Source organism: Gorilla gorilla, chromosome 14 (assembly GCF_029281585.2).
Source record: "Gorilla gorilla gorilla isolate KB3781 chromosome 14, NHGRI_mGorGor1-v2.1_pri, whole genome shotgun sequence".
In the NCBI taxonomy this organism is placed as follows: domain Eukaryota; kingdom Metazoa; phylum Chordata; class Mammalia; order Primates; family Hominidae; genus Gorilla; species Gorilla gorilla.
The window spans coordinates 94,481,795-94,496,564 of NC_073238.2; positions in this window are offsets into that span (position 1 = coordinate 94,481,795).

The following is a 14,770-nucleotide window of genomic DNA, read 5'->3' on the forward strand; positions in this document are numbered from 1 at the left end:
TTCACGTGTTTGTATACTTGTTCTTGCTATTGATTTCTTGTTCTGTTGTAGTCAGAGAAGATATGTGATATGATTTTAATTTTTTAAAATGTTTTAAGTTGAGTTTTGTGGCCTAACATATGGTCCGTCCTCAAGAATGATTCATGTGCTAAGGAGAAAAATGTGTATTCTGCAGCCATTGGATGAAGTGTTTTGTAAATATGTATTAGATCCATTTGGTCTATTGTATAGATTAAGTCCAATGTTTCTTTGTTGATTTTATGTCTGGAAATTCTGTCCAATGCTGAAAGTGGGGTGTTGAAATCTCCAGCTATTTTATTGGGGGCCTATCTCTACTTATAGCTCCAATAATATTGCTTTATATATCTAGGTGCTGCAGTGTTGGATGTACGTGTGTGTGTGTGTTTGTGTGCATATATATGTATGTGTGTATATATATGTAACAATTATAAATATTTTTGTTTATTTCATTTCAATTTCATACATTTCTGCTCTGACCTTTATTATTTATTTTCTTTAATATTTATGTATATGTATTTATAATTATATCCTATTGCTAAATTGACCCCTTTATTATTATATAATGACCATCTTTCTGTCTTTTTATAGTTTATGTCTTGAAATCTATTTTATCCTATATAAGTATAGCTACTCCTGCTCTTTTTTGTTTCCATTTGTGTGGGATATCTTTTTCCCATGCCTTTATTTTCAGTCTATGTGTGTCTTTATAGGTGAAGTGTGTTTCTTGTAGGCCACAGATCATTGGATCTTGTGTTTTTTAATCCCTTCAGCCACTCTTTTGATTAGAGAGTTTAGTTCATTTACATTCAATGTTATTGATAAGTAAGGACTTACTCCTGCCATTTTGATATTTGATACTGGCTTTTTTTTAATTTTGTGGTCCTTCCTTCCTTCCTTCCTTCTTTTCTTCCATCTTCCTTTTAGTGAAGGCAATTTTTCCAGGTGGTATGTCTTAATTTTTTACTTTTTATTTTTTGTGTATTTGTTGTAGGTTTTCGGATTTGAGGTTACCATGAGGCTTACAAATAACATCTTATAACCCATTATTTCAAACTGATGATAACTTAACACTGATTGCAAAAACAAAGATAAAACTAACAAAAACTGTATACTTTAATCTCATCACACTCACTTTAACTTTGTTTCTATTTATGTCTTGTTATATTGTCTAGGTCTTGAAAAGTTGTCATAATTACTATTTTTGATAGGTTCATCTTTTAGTCTTTCTACTCAAGATATGAGTAGTTTACACACCACAATTTCAGAGTTATAATATTCTATGTTTGTCTGTGTGTTCACTATTGCCAATGAGTTTTGTACCTTCACATGATCTCTTATTGTTTGTTAATGTTTTCTTTCAGATTGAAGAACTCCCTTTAGCATTTCTTGTAAGACAGTTCTGGTATTGATGAAATCCCTCAGCTTTTGTTTGACTAGGAAAGTCTATTTCTTCTTCATGTTTAAAGGATATTGTTGCTGGATGTGCTATTCTATGATAAATTTTTTTTTCTTCCTTTAGCACTTTAAATATGTCTTGCCACTCTCTCTTGGCCTGGGAGGTTTCCACTGAGAAGCCTGCTGCCAGACATTGGCATTCCATTGTATGCTCTTTGTTTTTTTTCTCTTGCTGCTTTTAGGACCCTTTATCTTTGAACTTTGGGAGTTTGATTATTCATTGTCTTTATAGTATTATTTGGGTTAAATCTGCTTAGTATTCTACAACCATCTTGTACTTTAGTGTTGATGTCTTTCTCTCATTTTGGAAAGTTATCTGTTATTCAATCAAATAAAATTTTTACCCCAGTCTGTCTCTCTTCCTCCTCTTTAAGGCCAATAACTCTTAGATTTGCACTTTTGAGGCTATTTTCTAGAACTTGTAGGTATGCTTCATTCATTTTTATTCTTTTTTCTTTCATTTCCTCTGACCACATATTTTCAAATAGCTTGCTTTCAAGCTCACAATTCTTTCTTCTGCTTGATCAGTTCTTCTGTTCAGAGACTCTGATGCATTGTTTAGTGTGTCAACTGAATTGCAGCTGAAATTAGTGGGTTTTTTGTTTGTTTGTTTGTTTGTTTTTTGACATAGAGTTTCACTCTTGTTGCCCAGGCTGGAGTGCAATGGCACAATTTCGGCTCACTGCAACTTCCGCCTCCCAGGTTCAAGCGATTTTCCTGCCTCAGCCTCCCAAGTAGCTGGGATTACAGGCATGTGCCATCATGCCCAGCTAATTTTGTATTTTTAGTAGAGACGGGGTTTCACCATGTTGGCCAGGCTGGTTCTGAACCCCTGACCTCAGGTGATCCACCCACCTCGGCCTCCCAAAGTGTTGGGATTACAGGCGTGAGCCACCATGCCTGGCCTGAGATTAGTTTTAATATATTTTATTTAATCCAGACTATCCAAAATGTTATCCTTTTTATATGTAATCTATTATAAATTATTAATTATATATTACAGGTTATATATACGTATTTATACTGAGTCTTCTAAATCTAGTGTGTGGGTTGTATGTACAACACTTTTCAGTTTGGGCTTGCTACACTGCAAATGCTCAATAGCCATACAAGGCTGGTGGCCACTGTATTGGATACTGTCAGCTCAGAACTCCCCAACTGTTGACCAATATTTTGGTCCCCTCAACTCTTGGAATAGCTGTGATGGGCCTGAAGCCCATAGTGTATTTGTATGGCATGTGTGGTAAATAGAGGAGACTGGTTATGCTTCAGATGATTGAAGCAAAATAAGCCCACTTATGCTACCCAAGATGTAATGGTAGGAAATCCTTATCTTGCCTGAGTACCCAAAGTCTCATCTTTTTTGGTTTCCCTCATCAAAGTTTCCTGGGAATGTTGAGGGAATGCTTCCATATTTCCCTGAATCCATTCTAATTATCCCTTGTGCTCACAGACAGCTTTTGACTGCCCTACTCTTTTGAAAATCACCTTGGGCCACCTTGCCAACCTGCTCACAGGTTGCTGTCACTCTCTTAAAATTTTTGTCTCCAAGAGTAGCCCAAGGTTGCCCCTGAATTTCCCACTGCAGAGTTTATATTCTTGTAACTTTACTGAAGACTTAGAGAGCCACAGAAGGGAATTTGTGCAGACCTCAAGACTGGATGCTAGATATGGGTGCTCTCAGAGTCCTCAGATACAGGCCCCTTAATATCTTTCTTGTGGGCACCTCTCTGCTGAGCTTTTGGCTGGCTTCACCTTGATAGGGTTCAGCTTCTCCTCCTTGCTTTAAACTGGTTGGGGCTGACTCACCTCTTCCACAAGGAGTATATCCTAATTGATGTCTTTCCTATCTGCACACTCCCAGGTCCAGGAAAGAAGGTATTTTACTAAAAGAATCCTCATGTGCAGAGATAACAGTTCCAGACACAAGAAAATGTTTTCCTTCATAACCTAGCTCTTTTAAGATCTTGCGATTTCAGCAGGAAAGAAAGAATCTGAGGCTCTACTTCGAGAGAAACAATCTGCTTGTCCTTTAAAATGAGAGCCTATTTAGCAATTTCGGGAGATAAGTACAGTCTCAGCTAAAACTCCTCATTACATAGTGTATTTCTATGTACATCATTTTATAAACCCGTTAAGGAACAGTAAGTTTTGTAGATAAATTCTAGGATATAAATTAGATATTAAAATATAAATAATGCTTTTTCTCTGATAGTTCTTAAAATGGGTTTTAGTATTGTTTATCAAGATTAAAAATCAGTTTCACTTTGAATTCTTTTTCATGTAAAATTCTTGAAATAAGAATGGGTGAGCCACTTTGGGGTCTAGTTCAGGCTGCCTCACAGCGGCTGGCTATATTTCATTTAGACATCCATCTATCACACTTTTAATGGTGTTCAATAATATGCTTAAGCAGCATAGGTGCTGAACAAACTCATGGATGCTGAGAAATTTCCAAGGTAATGTATAATCATATCCAATACTTTAAATGAATACACAATTTACTTTATAAAATGTTGTCAGTTTTGTACTCAAAACTAATGATAAACTTTAAAATGATTTTCTTTGGTAGCAATCTAATATTTGTATTGTTTAGCTAGTACTATAAAATGGTGAATATTATTTTCATGTACTAGCATTATTTTATTTGTATTACACTTACATACATTTTTAACTGAGATATTATTTTAGGTTAATCATCAATGTAATTTAGCAGACAAAAATGATAAATATATACAGACAATTAAGAGATTTTTCTAAAGCCGAAAAATCAGAAGCTTTTGTTTCTGTCTCTCTGGCTCTGGATCTACAATACATTTCCTATGAGGTCAGAAGGCAATCTCCTTTCAGAAAATAGTGACATTGCCTTCATAGAGTAAGCACTGATGTTAGTAAAAACTAGTTATTACAGACTGTGTTTCCTGCACTGACTTAAATTTATTTAGATAAACAAGTTTATTTGAATGAACAATATAGACAAATCTCTTCTGTCTACATTGCTAATGTGTTTTGTCCTCTTTTTCTCTTACTCTTTCTGGATTTCCTTATGGGATGGTAACACACCCAGCTAAACAATGAAAATCTGAAGTAGACCATGTTTCTTTATGTCTTTATACCTGTTATCCAAATTTGTTTGATTGATTACTTCTTATGGGTGGTTTTAATATTAGGTAACAATAATAATAAAATGATAATTGCTTCATATATTTCATTTTGTAAAGATTTTCCAGTTTAAGTCTCTGGAAATAATGGAGTAATATCATTATTTTCATTTTATAGGTATGGAAACAGAATTCAAACAGTTGACTGATTTCCTAAATTTTTAGAGCTGGGACTCAAACTCAGGTTATCTGATTTCAAATTCTATTAATGTTAATTTCATTATACCACATTGCTTTAGTCTATTGACTTATTCATTAAACAATTGTTCAACACCTTCTAAGTATTCAGCATTTCAAGAATGGAATGTTGGTAGAGGCCAAGATAAACCAATTCATTAAGATGTTTGATAGTAACTAATGTTTATTGACTACTTAAAATATGCTAGGAATTTTTCATCTATTTCCTTTAGCTATCACCATACACTATGGTAAATATTGTTTCTGACTTACAGATGAGGCAAATGAGGCTTGAAGAGCTTAAATACCTTGCCCAAGAGGCAGAATTTGAAGCCCAATTGCCTGATTCCAGAGTCTTATGGTTGGAGGAAGCTCATGTATGTATAGCTGTTTATTGAGTGCTATGTACCACATACTTTTACTAGGTCCTGTTTATATAAGATGAAGAGACAAAGTCCCTGATTTGAAAGACTAAACCATCCTATTAAGGGTATAGATGAGTAAATAATGAGTGAGACTATCAGTACCAAGGGGACAAGGTGTTTATTAGAACCACCATAGGTGAGCAGGCTCATGACCAGTGCAAAGAAGTAATTGCAGAAGTATCTCCAGCTATTTTTATTTTCTATTATTTATTTGTAAACTTCTAAATATGTATTTATTGCAAACTTCTAAATTATTTTTTTCTCACACAACAAAATGCTACAAGGATTAGAATAAAGACAGTATTCAATGAATCCTTTCTAATCGAATATATTATGTGGAAGAATTATTTCAAATAAACATGATTTGGTGGGTTGCTAATAGTAAGTGCCTTGCTCTAAGATTCTTAAACTTAAGAGGCTATAAGATAATTTCTCATTTGAATAATTTATCTTTGAATAAAAATAAAATAGATGTATTTGCAAAAACATGTTGTCAATAAAGCACCATCCAAAATATCATCATTTGGCCTTATGTTTCAGTTTGCTAAAGCTAAAGATCCTAGAAGAAGACATGTATGTGCCTTTCTATGGCTGCCACTAATGCTGTCAGTTTTAGATTTTTGTCTATTATAAAAGACACTGTAAAATAACAAATAATTTTTCTTTGTAACATACATACTCAACAGTTAATAGGCTGCATTTTGCATTTTGTGTTGAAGAAGGTCCCCACCTGAAACTCCTCTTAAAAGTAAAGAAAGTAAAGCATCTCTTTGCACCATTATTATTAATCCTGGATTGGGCAAATGTCTTCCATATTGTGCTTTTACTAACTGCTGAAAAGAGTATCTTACAGATAAGGAAGGTGGGTTCCTGATGAGTTTGCTGCCAGTTATGTCACTTAGCCTTAGAAACTCTCCTTGTTGTAAAAGTAATAGTAATAATAAAATAAAAACTTTGCAAACCTCTAACAGAAGGTGACATTCACAGACCAGGGGCAGACAGAATTTAAAGATGGTCACTGTAGTTGTTAACATCTACTGTAGGCTTTTTAGAGAAGTTGATAATGAGCTCAAAAGTATAAAAAGCTCAAAGATTTATTTTGGTTGACTCAAGTAAGTACCCCTTTACTTAAAATCAGTGCTCTTGATTTCCAACTGCAGGGAATGAGGGCCCTTGTTGAATCCACTTCCAGACTCTTTTCCAGTTTTGAACATCCATATTCTCTTATGGATATAGACAACCTACACAAAGGCATTGACCCCGATTACCCAGAATGATGGCTAAATCTTTGCAGATGGCTCCTAATGAGTCTACATGTAAAATCCTGATATTGGGTCCAGAAAGAGCATATATAAAGGATGGATGGAGAGGATGTGCTAGCATTGGTTCATTTAAAAAAAAAAAGATAAAAGATACATTTTTTTTTTTTTTAACTCACCATGAGGTCAATATGACTTCTCATTTTCTGGTAACTCTCCTCCTGATACTGCTTTACTTTGGGCTAATTCAAGAGAGACACTATTTCATAAATGAGAAGGTGAAAGTTCAGGTGGTCAGAGTTCTTGGAGGATTGTGCTTTGTTTAATTCTCAGAACAATCCATGAAGTAAGTATAATTTTTATTTGTGTTTTACAAATGAGATGATTGGGATACAGAGAAGTTAGGTAATTTGAAACATATCACATAAGTCACAGACTTAGTAAATGGATGATCTGGAATTAAATATATGTCAATGTATAATAATAGAACATGGTAAAAAATGCAAATGTTCTAGAAGAAAATAAAATTAAATAAAGTTTCTACTTTCAATGTTATTTTTTTCCTTGCAGTCCCTCTTACTAGAGGTAACCAAACTGGTAGAGTTAAAAATGAACTCTTATTGTTTTTAGTCTTTCTAGGGATGACTACTAGAACTCCAAATAGTATGGCCTTATTTGTTGACCTATGATTGTAAATAGTTTTAATAATGCTCTGCTCTAAGAAGTAAGGAATTTAGTGCATTATTTCCTTTCCTCATCTCTTCTCCCCTTTGAATCCCAGGTTTCATTGATTACATTTTTTAGTTCTATTTTTTTATTTCAACTTTAAATAATGTACTTAAATATCGTTCTTGTTTTTTCAAATGTTCACTGTATCTTTTGATTTCCCACTCTCAGAATAATCAGTTAACACCTTTTTACATCTCTCCTCTTCTCCTCTCCATCTTTATTTCAGGCATCTGCTAGCTAAGATGTTACTTTTCATTGTTGAGATTTTTAACAATTGCATTCTAATCTGACACTGTAGGTAAGTCTTCTGTGCTTTGTCTGTAGGTTGATTCTAAAATTAAAAAGTAATTTAAAAGATTTATAATACAATAATTATATGTATATTTTTTCTGAAGAACCAACTAATATAATTTGAATCACAGATAAGTAAATAATAACTCCATATCACTAAACAAATATCAAAGATGGATTTTTAAAAATTTTATGCTCAAAATCATTTCTCAATTTACTTGTTTGAATTTTAAATTTTTTTGAGCTTTTCCCCTGGAATTTTCAATTATCTCTCTTTATTATTGTTGACATAGGAAACATTTTTATATAAACCCTTTTTTATATATTTTAAAAGTTTATAAATCATTAAGAAGTTTAAACTTCTTAATAATGCTATTTGTCCTGAAGTTCTAGAAATTTTGACTTCTCAGAGTTCTAACTGTCTATTCTATTTTGGTCTGACTCATTTCTGGACCTGCCATAGAAATCTCAGGATTTATTTTCATCATGCTCCTGGATTAAGTCCTCTATGTCTTGAATCACATTTCTTTTTTTAGTGGATATCATCTTGGGAACATTTTGTGCATTTCTGGAAAATATCTTCAAAAGATTTTTATTTTTTCAGAAAGATTGCATGGAAAGTTAGGTTTCTGAGGCCTTGTATATTAGAAAATTATTTATTTAGCCTCTGTCTTGAGGTTGCTTTGCAGTAGGCAGGATCAATTCTTCACCCAAAATTGGTTTAAGTATTGAGACTGATGACACCATACATTCACCAAGTTGGTATAAAAATGTTTATTGAGGCTGGGCGCGGTGGCTCACGCCTGTAATCCCAGCACTTTGGGAGGCCGAGGCGGGCGGATCACGAGGTCAGGAGATCAAGACTGTCCTGGCTAACAGTGAAACCCCGTCTCCACTAAAAATACAAAAATTTAGCCGGGCGTGGTTGCAGGCGCCTGTAGTCCCAGCTACTCGGGAGGCTGAGGCAGGAGAATGGCCTGAACCCGGGAGGCGGAGCTTGCAGTGAGCCAAGATCAGGCCACTGCACTCTAGCCTGGGTGACAGAGCGAGACTCTGTCTCAAAAAAAAAAAAAAAAATGTTTATTGCTCACATAATGGGGCTTTCTGAGGATAGCAGGGCAGGTACCCAAGTCAATCAGAAATGACTTGAGTGAAGGAAGGAACAAGTGACTCTGACTTTATTGTGGTTAGCGGGTAAAGCCAGGGTGGGAATTTGAAATGCCTGATAGTGCCTAGGGAGGAAGTGCAGGGTCCTTCTTATCAGTTTGCCTAGATGTGGGGAAAGAGGGGAAGAGAGAGGAGCGGAGATTGAAAACTTCCAGTGTTGAAATATGAAGAATGGAGTCAGATTCTTTATTATACCATTTATTATACCCTCAAATGATAGTTTGGTTGAATGCACAACTTTACATTGAAAATCATTTGCCTATAGAACTTTAAATACATTGCTAATATATTTTTCTAATAGCATCTTCTATTGATGATGAAAAGTCTGATGAAAATTTCTTTGAAGATAAAAATTCTTGTATTTTCTTCTTGGAAGCTTATTAGATCTATTCAGTATTCCTACATTCTGAAACTTCCTTATAATGTGCCATACTATAGACATTTTTTCCACTCATTTTGTTTGACATTTAGTATTTCCTTTCAGTTTCATGTGTATACTTCAGTTCAGAGGTGGAAAAAAGCTCTCTCAAATTTTTTGGTTCTATTCTTCCATTTGTTCTTTTCTCTCTAAATATATTATTGGACCAAATTTTATGCCCCTCAGTTTCTCTGCCATGTATCTAAACTTTCCTCTCATATTTTATGCTTCTGCTTTTTGTTTTATAATGAGAGAAAATGATTTTACTCTTTTAGTCTTCCCTTTGTATTGTTTTTATTTGCCAATCTTATGTTTCAAATTCTCTGGCTGTTCCTTTTTCATAGCAAACTGTTCTTGTTTTATGGATGAACTATCTTATGAATCTCTTTGAGGATATTGTAACAATTCTAAGTGTGTTTGACCATGAGTAGTAGAAAATCCAATTATAGTAGCTTCAAAAACAAAAGAGTGTATTTGTCTCTTGCAGCAAGAATCTGAGGATAGGCAGATTGGAGTTGTTCTAGTGAAGACAGTCTCTCCATTTTGAAGGTCTGTCATCTTTAGCATGTAGGCCTCTTTCCTCATGCTTACCCCTGCATGGTCACATGAAAGTTACTGAGCTTCCAGACATTACATCAGGTTCCAAACAACAAGAAGAGATAAAAGCCAAAGACTGAATTTAATCCGTATCTTTTCTTTTTTTTTTTTTTTAAGATGGAGTCTCGCTCTGTCACCAGGCTGGAGTGCAGTGCACGATCTTGGCTCAGTGCAACCTTCGCCTCCTGGGTTCAAGTGATTCCCCTGCCTCAGCCTCCCAGGTAGCTGGGACTACAGGCATAGGCCACCATGCTCAGCTAATTTTTTTGTATTTTAGTAGAGACGGGGTTTCACCATGTTGGCCAGGATGGTCTCAATCTCCTGACCTGGTGATCCGCTGCCTCGGCCTTTCAAAGAGCTGGGATTATAGGTGTGAGCCACCGCTCCCAGCCCTAATCTATATCTCTTCTATATCTAAAGATATCTACATATTTTTAAATACTTTCCTGAAAGTCCTACACAGTAACTGATGCTTACATATCACTATTCAGAATTAAGTCACATGGCTACACTAGATAAATCATTGGGAGGTATTTCAAGAGGAGTTGCGAGTGGAATTAAGTCAGTTAACTAAGTGTCCACCAAAGATACTAACTGAAGTTTTAATAGATGTCCACTTATTTCTTTATTTTCTCTTTTATTGTTCTGTTTCTTAAATAACTGATCATACTTGGCTTCACTTGTATCTCAAGAACTAGATAGACAAATTTATGACTGTCCTTTTTTGTTTCAAATTATTTTTCTCTTTTTGTGTATTTACCACTTATGGTAAAGATAAGGTTCCTCAAGTTTTATTATCTGTTTTTTCAAGCATTTCTCATTTTGAAAACTTTGCTATATTACTTATTCTCTTACATGGTGGGATTATGATAGTCACAAAATGCTGTCACATATGAGAAAAATTCCAGGTTTTACTTGATTAGCAAAGGTAGCTTTTTCTTCAATTAGATGTGTAACTGTTTAGTCTTCCACTTACTTTTATACTATATACATATTCACTTTTCACTGTGGGTATGTGATCTTGTTCTTATTTAATTCTGGATCCTTGCCAAAAAACTAGAACTGAACTAGAACAGCTCATTTTCCAATTAGCTCATATTTGTTTTCATTTTTTTTCTTTTTTTCATGGGCTTCTGAAAAGATTTTGCTTTGGGTTTTTGAGTGGAGGAAAAGTGAAAAGATAGAAATAAAATGATTAGGGGATTGGACCTATAGAAAAAGAAAGGTAAAATGTTGTTTTTGAAAGTTTCCCTTCCTTGAATTAGTATCATTTTACAAGCATGGTTACATATTTTGTTTTCATTAGCACTGAGGTTTACTAGTTTATAAAATCTTTAGAAATAAATTTTTAAAAACTGTATTAGGAAGATACTAATTAACCCTATACTGACATAACAAGGCCGAGAATGGGATGTAATGGAAGGTGGAGTGTGGGGAGGAGAGAAGATGGAGAGTGTAAGAGAAGCACCTCTGGCTTTCTTGTGTGGGCCTTTGCTAGAAGGTAGGAAGAGAAAAACATATATTAATATATCTTGATCATCTGTTAACTTTTTGGAAGCTCAGCAGATATGTATCCCTAAGATAATATTTGAACGAACATTTAGACTTTGAAGTGTTTTAGTGGTAAAATCCACGACGTTTTGCAGAGCAAGTCTAAGAATTCACCCAGAGATGGCATCTGTATAGTCCAGATTGATTAAGATGGTTTTGATTTCATATGTATTTTTTATTTTAAACATACATTTTGTTAAATATAACTGCATTTAATGTATATAGTTTCACAAAATATATTATATATAAATATTTATAAAAATATTCTGTCGTATTAAATGTACACAGAGACTAGGTGGCTACTGGAAGAGAAAAAATAGGCGAAATTACATTCCTAAGATTATTCACTTAACAGCAGAGGCAGGACTAAGTAAGGAAAAGGATTAATGTTTGAGCCACTGCACTGTGTTAGATGCACAGTAGGCTATTTATATAAATCATTGTTTTTAATCTTATAACTTTCAAAGAAAGTGTTATCTCTATTTTAAATATAAGGAATCTGAGAGCATAAATACCATTGACTCTTGAACAATGCAGAAGTTAGGGGTACTGACCTCCCTACAATTGAAAATCTGCATATAACCTTTAACTCTCCCCAAACCTAACTACTGGTAGTCTACTGTTGACTGGAAGCCTTACCGATAACATAAACAGTCGACTAGCACATATTTTATATGCTCTAAGTATTATATGCCGTATTCTTACAATAAAGTAGCTAGAGAAGAGAAAAAATATTATTAAGAATATCGGAAGGAAGATAAAATATATTTAGTATTCATTAAGTGAAAGTGGATTATCCTAAAGGTCTTCATCCTCATTGTTTTCATGTTGAGTAGGCTGAGGAAAAGGAGGAAGAGGAGGGGTTGGTTTTGCTGTCTCAGGGGTATCAGAGGTGAAAGAGGGGAGGACATGAAAGTGGAGACAGGAGAGTCGGGACAGTCCATGTAACTTTTACTGAACTTGATCCCTGCAGTTCAAACCAATGTTGTTCAAGGGTCAAACTGTTGAAAAATTCTCAGAGTTAGTTCAAGGAGTGTATGAATTTGCTATGGTTGCTGTGACAAAATACCATAGGCTGGGTGGCTTAAACAACAGAAATCTATTTTCTCACAGTTCTGGAGCCTTGAAATCCAAGATCACGGTGTCAGCAGGGTTACATTCTTTTGAAGCCTCTTTTCTTGACTTGTAGATACTTTTTCTGGTACCTTTTTGCAGTGTCCTCACGTGGTCTTTCCTCTTTGTGAGCACACTCATTGTGTCTCTCTGTGTCCAGATTGCTTCTTCTTATAGGAATTGAATTAGGGCACACGCCCGACAACCTCATTTTGACTTAATCACCTCTTTGAAGACCCTGTCTGTAAGGCAGTACCATTCTGAGGTAATAGGGGTTAGGACTTCAACATATGAATTCTGGGGTGGGGGGGGCATACTTAGTTTATAAGAAGGGGGATAGTTGTATTTCAGAATACTGAAATGGACATCATCCATATGAAGAAAAGTTACAACTTTTTTCTCTTCTATTATTTGGTGTCCTGAAATATAGAGGGAACACGTGGCTGGAGGGACTTGATCTCCAACCATTCATGCAGCATAAGGTTAGCCCAAATACAGAAATGGGTCCAACTGGCGTGGGTAGAGAGAATGCCAAACTCAAATGCCTTATGCTAGAATATTCAGCGTAGGAGGAATCTAGAAATTACTTAGTCTAAGCTCTTCATTTTACAAATGAAAAAACAAAAGTCCGATTATGAAATGACTTGTAGAATATTACAAAATTAGTGAGTGTAACAGGATGAACATTTTTATAACTTGCTATATGCTATTCATTGAGTGTATATATATATATACATATTCAATGAATATATATACACACACACATAAATATAATTTTTAAGATGAAATTTTAAGGTAGTCATTTTTATCTCCATTTTACTGAAAAAAGAAATCCCGAGGATGAGATCTAATTCTGAGTTTTTATATGGATTCACTTTTTTTCTTCTTTTTACTTTATTTGACACAAGGAAGAGTTCACAAAATCTCCAGATGGGAGAGAATCTAAAGGAATCCTGACTGTCACATGTGATACATGCTAGTAGGTGCAAAAGACAGTATCTCCTTGTCACTCATTTTCATATCGATTATATAGCCATGAAAATCACAATTAGATGTGACTGAAGACCTAGCTAACTTGCTTCATTTTGTTTCCTTTGGTTGCTTTGTGAGTAGAAAGGCTGATGCTTTAAAGTTCTTGCCCTTTATGAGGTGGTTTAAATAGCATGTCATTGATGAAACAAGTGAAATTTGTCACATCTAATTTCATTTTTTCAGAGAGTTGCATCAAAAGTTTATGGATACCAACTTCATTTTTAATGAGGAAAAAACTTGCTTTGTTGCCTTTGAAACATGCAAACCTTTGTTCATGTCCCAGCCCTTTCTCTTGAGATTGGGCCTATAGGTGGCAGCAACTGTTAGCTATTGAGCTTGGGTGACATGTGCCATAAGTTCTCTTGAAATACTTTAAATAGTTTAAATATTCTTGGATACTTGAAAATGAAATTTTCTCTAGATAAGAAAGTGAAAGGTCAAACTTGAATCGTGACTGTTGAAGGATTCATACACTACAGTCAACATTATATAGATTAAAAATGGTGTAGGGGCTTGAACGTTCTATATTTTAAAAGTTTGCAATGTGATGATGGTTGAGTTCAATCTTTAAGATTGGTAACTGCTGTGGTCAGATTGGTTATCCTTTGCTCTCCATTATTTTGTGTAAAATGGGCTTTTGAACTTAGAGTAATCTAGAATAAATCAGTTCCTCTGAGCTTAACATTCAATAAAAGTTGAGATTTTGATTCATGTACCATCTGTTTTACACAATGAATGTGTCATAGAAATGTTTAGTACAATTTAAGTTTTTGCAAATCAAACAATGCTTACTTGCATAAAGCAGTTTATACTTTAAGGGGAACTTGGAGGGAAAATTCTACTCCAGTTTGAATTATTTCATAGGAACTTTTTTGAGAATTTGGAATTTTGTTAACCTGTTTTCCTAGATGAGGAACACCTGTGTTTAATAATGCCTTCCAACAGTCTGCTAGATTGGGAGAGAACTGAAACAATATGGACTTTAGCAGGCTGTCTATAGGTGACTGCTAAACTCCACTTTGGCATGACTAATCTAATCACACCAATTATCTTCATGGTTTATATTACTTGTGGCTCAGTCCATTGAGGAGACAGTGGATTGCATCAGCCCCATTTCAGTCAACTGGACCCAGCCTTTGTGTTTCCTTATTCTGAAGATTACTTAAAATGCTGCTTCTCTATTCACTAGACTTTTATAAACCTCCTAAAATACCACATATGATAGAAGACGAGCTGCTTTTAATATTGACCTTTGGCCATTCCTCAAAAACAACTTATTTGATTTAATTTCCTAAGAGAATTTTTATGTGCAGTGTTTAGTTGGGCTACTTCTACTGTGTGAAGAAAACGTCATTTCCCTTTATTACATTGACC